At 47.4% G+C, this 7,995-nt stretch overlaps 2 long non-coding RNA genes across 2 annotated transcripts; one reads left to right on the top strand and one right to left on the bottom strand.

Moving 5' to 3' along the window:
• Positions 1 to 2,233: 2,233 nt before the first annotated feature.
• LOC113905392 lies at positions 2,234 to 7,540 on the top strand. The gene is made up of 2 exons (XR_003514660.1): positions 2,234 to 2,543; positions 5,867 to 7,540. It is a non-coding gene; the product is annotated as an uncharacterized LOC113905392 (long non-coding RNA).
• On the bottom strand, positions 3,545 to 5,960 carry LOC113905393. The gene is made up of 3 exons (XR_003514661.1): positions 5,874 to 5,960; positions 5,210 to 5,471; positions 3,545 to 4,883 (listed from the first exon to the last, which is right to left on the bottom strand). It is a non-coding gene; the product is annotated as an uncharacterized LOC113905393 (long non-coding RNA).
• Positions 7,541 to 7,995: the final 455 nt, after the last annotated feature.

Here is a 7,995-nt window from a genome sequence, read left to right as displayed (position 1 = left end):
TCTGGCCCTACTAGCCCTCAGGGCTTCTCCTGGGTCTGACAAGGGCCAGATGCACTCCACTCCCCTGACCTACTAGCCTGGCATAATAGAATTATGCATTTTCTGTCCTGGTCTGAAAATTTTGAGGGTGACAATATCTTACCTCTGTCTCTCTCTCCCTCTCTCAACTAGATTTCAGGGAGTGAAGGCAAGGGCCTCATTCTTTTAGGAAATAGTGATAAGCACAAATGATGAGGTGATGAGGCATGGGAAGCCTGACTTTGTGGGTGTATCCAAAAAATTAAAGGTCCTCTTAATTTTAAGTCTTAATTTCAATACATTATGGATGCTTGTCCTCCACCCAAGACCCCCCACAACCCTTGTCATCCAAATGCTTTCCAAGAGGGCCCCTGTACACAATGGGCCTAATTAGTCCCCTCATTAACAGTCTCAGCAGAGGCTAAAGACTGAATGGGTCAGAGGCACAAGTGCGAGGACAGAGGGTCAGAGGGAGAGAGTTGGGAAGCAAGAAATGTGGGCAATGGCCTCTATAAATTGCTTTCTCTGAAAATAGAGAAATCCAATATCCCCCCTCCCCAAAGTTTTGAGAGTGACACCTGTCACCCAACTTGCTTCTATGTGGGAGGCACTCTCTATGTTCCTGTATATAATTCATAGGTATGTAGAAAAATGTACGGTTGTAAAATAGTCCAGTTAAAAATGTACTGTGAACTATGTGAAGAGGGTGGTGGCTCCCCACCGACACACACACACAAAAGCAGATTTTTAATACATGCAGACTTTAATAACATAATCTAATTATCAGGTTGAATATTTAAGTCCCCCCAATTAAACTGAAACCTGTTTTGGTGGGCTGCTATGCCTTTTCTGCCAAGCAACCAGGAGAGGAAGGAAGATCCCAGAGCCTTTACTGTGTCTGCTAAGTGTGAATGTCCTGGTGCTTTGTGTTTGTATGAATGGGATGAATAGGGGTTGCATGTGCTGGTCACAGGCCACGTGAGACACGTGGGGTGGGAATTATATCTTTAAAAGATGAATTGGGAAAAAAAAAAAACGATAAAGTGTGAATGGCATACATCTTCCCAGGGCGCCCCCTCTTCTCTATTACCCACCACCACGATGAGTCGCAACCGTTTTTATTAAAATTAATTCCTGGCTTTGCAAATATCAATAGATCGATATCTGCACTGTGTTCCACCCTTCACCAGGACCACACTGCTAAAAGCAGAGAGCTGCAACACAAAAGATACCGCAGTCAGCTCAAGCAAGGGGTTATTTTTAGATCAGAAAAAAAGAGAGGAAAGAAAAAAAAGCAGTTCTGGGTTTTTGCAATCTAATTTGGTCCCTTTTCTTAAGGGGAAAAAAAATCCCATCAATGGCATTTTCCATACAATCTGATTTCTATTTGGCTCCTAGAAAAAGAAGAAGAGATCTGGGGCTGAAAATTCTGGAGTTTTATGGCTGATTCCAGCTAGTAGCCTTTCTTCACCAGGCTCCAACTGAATTAATTTGATACTATTTTTGAAAGTCAGTGTTTCTAAGGGAGACCTAATGACGCACTGACGTCAATGCAGGTCAATAGCACACACTGCTGGAACTGGGCGTGCTACACCGAGCCAGAGCTGGAGCCTTTTCAAACAGCCCCAACTCTGCAAATATCCCAGCTTTGCAGGGGAAACAAGCCAGGGTTTGGTAGGCGTTGAGACCCCCCACCACTCTTTCTGAACACCCTCAAAATCGATGCATCTTTTCCTGATGCAAAAAAAAAGGGGGGGGGGGGAAGAAAATCCAAACATATAATCAGACGCACTGCAGTGCAAAAAAAAAAAAATAGAGAAAAAAAGAAAAAAAATTAAAAATCATACCTGTCAAAGGAACCATATGTAATCCGCACACACACATTTACGCTCAAAATGCAATGCATATCATTAGGGTCTGTCTATATATAGCCCCCGAGTGTGTGTGCATCGGGACTTAGTCCCCAGACGAGGTTTTCAAACGTGGGTGATGAGTTCTTGCTCTGATCAGTTACTCAGGAGGTGCCTGAATGTGTGGGGGTGGGAGCGTGGGAGGGGGGCTGCCTCCTCTCTCTCCTCCCGCTCCCCCTCCTTTCTTCTCTCTCTCTCTCCCCCTCCCTCCTCGCTTACCTCGCCTCTCTCCCTCTATCTCTCCCTCATTTCCTTTCTTTCTCTTCTCCCTCTCTCCTCCAGTCCCCCCCCACCCTCTTTCTTACTCTCCCCTCCCTCTCTCCTCTCCTTCTCTCGCCCTCCCTCTCTCTTCTCCCTCTCCCTTCAAGTCTGGCACTGAACTCGAACTGTTTTGCTTTGCTCCGGGAAGAGTGCAGACACAGAACGTGAAATTCCGAGCTTTTTTTTTTTTTTTTTTTTTTTTGCGTGGTGCATTTAAAACGCTTCCTTATTTATATTACCCTCATTCCCTCACCTCTCCCACCCCCTCACCAGCCTTTCCAAATTTCCCTAGAAATCTCTATAAAGCGTGCGGAGGGGAAAACATTTGCACAAAAAGTGAAGGAGCTCGCCAAGGTAGGTTATACCATGCACTGTCTGTGTTTGGCTTTTGCAAAGTTTATGATGTCAGTTGGTGGATGTTTGGAGGAGTAGAGCTGTATGACTGGACATGATTACTGTCTGTTTCATTGAACAATTATGTTCCTACAAATCGACTAGACTTCTTGAGCAGGTTTTCCTGGGGTTGGGTGTGTGTGTGTGTGTGTGTGGTTTTTGCAGAGGCATGCCAGTTGGAAGACAGTTCTGTGGTGTCAAAGTGGGGAAGGGATGCTGTCTCCTCTCCCCCTTACCCTGATGTTTTGTGTGTGGGTGTGGGGGGGACGGCATGGAGAGGGATTCTGTAGTGGGAGTTTGTTCACTTTGTCATATTTGGGGTTGATTCTCATTCACTAAGTGTCTTCATTCTTGTCATTATTTTGCACATGCAATCTTAGTTCAGAAAAGGCTTCATGAAGTCAGAGCAAAGTGGGGGAGGGTGGGGAGATGGAGAGAGGGCACGGTGGTGGTGATAGTAGTAGTTACATTTCTTGCATAAAGAATTTAATCTATCATCCCATAATTTGGAGAAAAGCTACGTCTTTAGTGGGGGCCGGCAAAATAATTTTTTTAAAAAAATCCTGAATAGCAGGTAAAATGAAATTAAAGACAGAAAAACACCCCAAACCACCACGTTTCTATTGCAAGAGCAAAAACTGCTACAGCTCACAACCACCTGTAGAGGGAAATCTCTGTGCAGGATTTCTTAGGGCCGGTTGTGTGGAGGAAAACCGCCGGAAAAAAGCGCCTGGCAAACTTTGCAGCCTGAAGCCCGGAGAGGCTGAACTCCGCAGGGCGGAGGGTTAAACCGCGGGGGCGGCGGCGGCGGCGGCGGCGGCGGCGGAGGCTGGCGCGCGGCCAGGGCCTCTCATCGCCTGGGAAGCCGCGGCGCTGGCCTCCGGGCTCTGGGGGGGCTGGTGCTGGGATGGGCCCAGCTTGGAGTGGAGAAGGTAAATTAACGGGGCGCGGGCTTGCAGGGTGTGGGCAGTGGTGCCGCGGGGGGTGTGTTTTGGGGGGCGTCCCGTGAAGTGAGGAGCCGCGCCCTGCCCGGTGCCCTGCGGAGATGGGGGGTCAGAGGCCGGTGTGCCCCGCGGAGCCCTGGTTTCCCCGCGGCCGCACAAAGCAAGGTGGTGACCAACAAGTGTTATTCTTGAGAAGATTGATTCTGACAGAGACTTCAAGGGGTTCTCTAATCTGGGTAAATCCACCGGGGCTTCATTGTGTTGTGGCAATGAGAGTCCTTCTTTGTGAGGAGGGAGAGCTTGGGCAGGGGAAGTGGAGGGACAGACAGAGGGGACTTTTTGCACATCAGTCGTTTGACCTTGGGGGGCGGTGAGCAGAGTTCAGGTCCTCCAGAGGGCTGAAAAGGCCAAATGGGACCCCTTCTCCCACCCCCACGTCTTTCATCCTGAGCTTTAAGTTTAATGGGGAAAATTCAGCGCCTGGTGTTGGTCAGACCTCGTCAATGGGAATTCCATGTGTCTGAGAGCAGGGTTTTTTTGGTGGTGTGTTTTTTTTTTTTTTAATCTCTGGAAGCAGGCAGCACTCTGAGCACTAGTACTGTATTTTCCCCTGCAAATGATCTTCTAGGAAAGCTGAATCACCTCCTCTCTGATGAGCAGCCACTTCTGGGAGGTGGAACACAGGTCTCTTCTGAGGGGGGTGGGGGCGGGGAGTCCCCCCACTACAATCTTTAAATATAGACGTCGGGGTGCCATTTGAATGTCTGGTTAAAATGCACTGGGAAATATGGAAACAATAAAATGCAATGATTCTTTGGTAGGCTGGTGGTGGTCAAGACCACCCAGTGGGGGGTGGGGAAGGTGCTTCTAAAGAAGTGAGTTAGTGACTTTTTCCTCCTGGGGGTGCTGGCAGGCTTACCAGATTCTCATGAGAAGTGAATCTCTTTCAGCAGATGGGGTGGGGGACTGGGGAAGGTGCGCTTGGAAGTTAGAATCAGCAGTCCCCTTGCCACCTGTTGGCTAGCATAACCCAAAGGCGTAGAGATGAGGTGGGAGGTGAGATGGGGACACAGACTGGGCACTAAGCCTGCTGTGGGGAAGAAGCGCCAGGCAGCTAAAGGGAGCGAGTAGATGGCGACCCCGTCCTTCCGGACTCGCTGGTGCCGAGTAAAAAGAGGTCAGCGGGCCTGACATCCGCTCTCCACGTCACTCAAGGGCCTCGTTCATGAGACTGTCTCCTCGTTTTTTGGTCCAGGGGTGGAAGGGAAGAGTCTTTCACAGCCCCGGTTGCTCGTGTCACTCCTTTCAGAAGAAGTCGAAAACCCTCTGTTCTCGAAGTCAACAGGTGTTTGTCTTCCTGTGATATAAAGGGAGAGCAGAGTGGTTACAGGAGAAACTGGTCCTGGAAATAGAGCCATGTGTCCCCCCACCAGCCCCCACACCCACCCGGATAGCTCTCCACTCTCAGCGGTGGTCTCTTGAGGACCAAGGCCCAGAAGGACCACATTCACCCAAGCCTTAAAGGTGTTGTCAGTCAGGAGTCCTCCCCACCCCAACCCCGCCGCCAAGACCCATGTAAACCCACCTCTCTCAGGTTCTAAGAGGTGCCCGAGCCCACATCACACGCAAACACTTACGTGTGGTGTACGTGTACAACGTGTGTCAAGACCAACCACAACGCACCCAAGTGTGCATGCGTGTGTTTGTGCACGTGCAGAGTTGTCTCCACCCGTGAGCTCACGGACAGCATGGACTCTCTTCACCTCTGTCGCTGTGTGAAGACGCCAACGGAGAAATACCACTTCTGGTTTAGGGGTGGATCTGACGTCCCTGAGTATATGTGGTGAACCGGAATTTGCCTGGGGTTTCCTCATATTCATTCAGGAGTGTCAGTTCTCCCTGCGCACGACGTTGGAGACCACTGTTACTGCAAATGGATGCCCACCTGCTTAGGAGAAGAATCAAGTCCAAGTTTTCCGTTCATTGCCTTGAATTAGCCCTGGTGCTTTGCCTCTGTTTCTCATAAGAAAAATAAGGGTAGGAGCAGGGCCAGCGACATAACTCAAGGGGCCCAGTAAAAAAATGTAGGGCCCCTCGTTCAAATACGCAGGAAAAAAGTGTTATTAAAGGTACTAAAATATAAAGCTTTTTTCCTTAAGTCTCTCTCTTGTCATGTTTTTTATTTGCTAGTTTCATGTCATGCTAAATAAAAATAAAATTTTCATTAGCATGAATTTTACCATCCATCTTTATACTGTGCAATGCTAGTTTTAAATGAAAATATAGGAGCATTTAATTCATTTGCAGAATCACTGAAATCACACAACTTGTATCCCATAGGTCATACCTGCATATGTGCTTACTTATTACCAGCTCACTGGACACGTTGAACAAAACGAACTCAGCTGCTTTCATCTGACTTCTAATATGTGAATGTTCTACCAGCATCTCTGACTTCAGCTTCATGATGAGGAAGGAAGGAGTGGAAGGAGAAGCAACTGTGGACTGCTGTAGTGTCCGCTTTCTTTCCATGCCATCCTTTTCAGCATAGGTGGTTGGCAAATAGAGGAAAGGAACACGAGTAAGAAATGATAAAGTAGGGGTCCTTGGTCATTAGTATTTCATAGAACCCCAATGCCTTATTTCTACATTCAAGCAAGTTCTAGTTCCAACAGCAGGACCTCTTGATGTTGTCCATGCCCCCCCCTTCCTCATACACTCACCTTTGACTTACTTTGCATCTCACTGGGCTCCCACTGGAATTTTGTGCTCTTGGGGGAACTGCCAACCTCATGGGGGCAGCGAGGAATGGTGAACACATATATGGTGCGTGTCTTCCTACTCATGCATTCTCCTGCTGAGCACAGGGCCATGTGTGTCTACACAAGTTGCACACCCGTGAAGCCAGCCTAGGCAAGAAGTCACCCAGATCCTAGACTGGGAGCACTGTTGCTCATTTTCCCTCCTCAAGCAAATAATCCATCTGCAGCAAAAACAGCAACAACAAAAACAAAACTTCACTAGCCTCCATCTTTCCTCCATTGGGGTTTCCTCCTTCTCTAACCAAGTCTCACTCTGTGAAAAGCCCACCACTTGCTGGTGAGGGTGTCACAGCTTTGAAGACAGAATTCATCTGTTGATATCTCCCTAATTTTGCTGAAGCCTTGGGTTAGAGCCCAGGCCTTAGAAATGAAGCATCTATCCAAGTCCCACCCACCACTTTTGAGGTTGGCTCCATCAAGCAGATCTTCTGCCTGATATGTACTTAGTTTTCACCATCCACAATCAAATGAAAAAATACTTAGCTTTGCTTCATGAGACATTTTGCTATTATTTACTACTTGATCAATCATTATTTACCTCACCACTGCTCCAAAGTCTTCTCAGGGATCTCTTGGGCTAGTGTGACAGGTTCTCAGCAAAGACTTTGGTAATACATTCAATTGATGTTGACGTGGGAGAATTAGAGTTCAAGGCTCAAGGGGTCAAGAGGAAGAAAGACTAAATTCCTGATGGACTCTAGAAGCAAGGCAATTTTTCCTTCCTTCCATCATCAACTGCCTCCCTGCTTCTTTACCTTGAAGGAGCAAAGCTAGAGGGCACCTCAGAAATGTAGGGTGGACTAGAATGGAAATAGGATGGCATTAGAAATTCATCCAGCAAAGAGAACGAAGACACTACTGACCCTCCATCATTGGATCGGGGACTTTGAGACTTGAGTTTTTCAACCTTAATCTAGTTTTTCTTTTTTTTCCCTGGTCCTTCAGGTGACAACAGCACCCTTTTGTGAAATATTTAGCTTGGACTTAGCTACTGAGAATACCTAGAAAGAAGAAGAAAAGGAATTACTCTGATTTATTCTTTTATATAACCTTGACTAGGAGGCTGCTGCAGCTGCAGCCCAACTTAGTGAACTGGAAGACCAATCAATGAATAACAATTTGGTGTTTGTGAAAGAGCCTGGCACAGTGCTTAACCTGTGGTGGGTGCGTAATAAATGCGAACTGACTCTGAGTGCATCTGATTATTGTGACAGTATGTTATAGTGAAAGAGCCATGGATTTGGCATCAAACCACACAGATTCAAGAAATCGAGTGGATGTATGATCTTGAACAAATTATTTAGCTTCTTTGTGACCTGCTTACTTCACCTAAAAAGTGGGACTGTGTGCGTGCTCAGTCGCGTCCAGATGTCTGCATAGCTGTGGAGCCCACCAGGCTCCTCTGTCCGTGGAATTTCCAGGCAAGAATACTGGAGTGGGTTGCCATTTCCTTTTCCAGGGGATCTTCCTGACCCAGGGATAGAATCTGCTTCTCCTCCATTTGGCAGGTGGATTCTTTACCATTTCACCACCTGGGAAGCCCCCCAAAGTGGGAGTGTTCACATTATAGTGTCTAATGTATGGAGAATGAAAGGAGAAGTAGCTTATCTAAACACACTCTCTTCTACATACATGATACATGAATCT

This window comes from Bos indicus x Bos taurus, chromosome 15, assembly GCF_003369695.1.
Source record: "Bos indicus x Bos taurus breed Angus x Brahman F1 hybrid chromosome 15, Bos_hybrid_MaternalHap_v2.0, whole genome shotgun sequence".
NCBI lineage: Eukaryota > Metazoa > Chordata > Mammalia > Artiodactyla > Bovidae > Bos > Bos indicus x Bos taurus.
The sequence above is the reverse complement of the archived record's forward strand: the minus strand, read 5'-3'. Positions and strand labels throughout refer to the sequence as shown.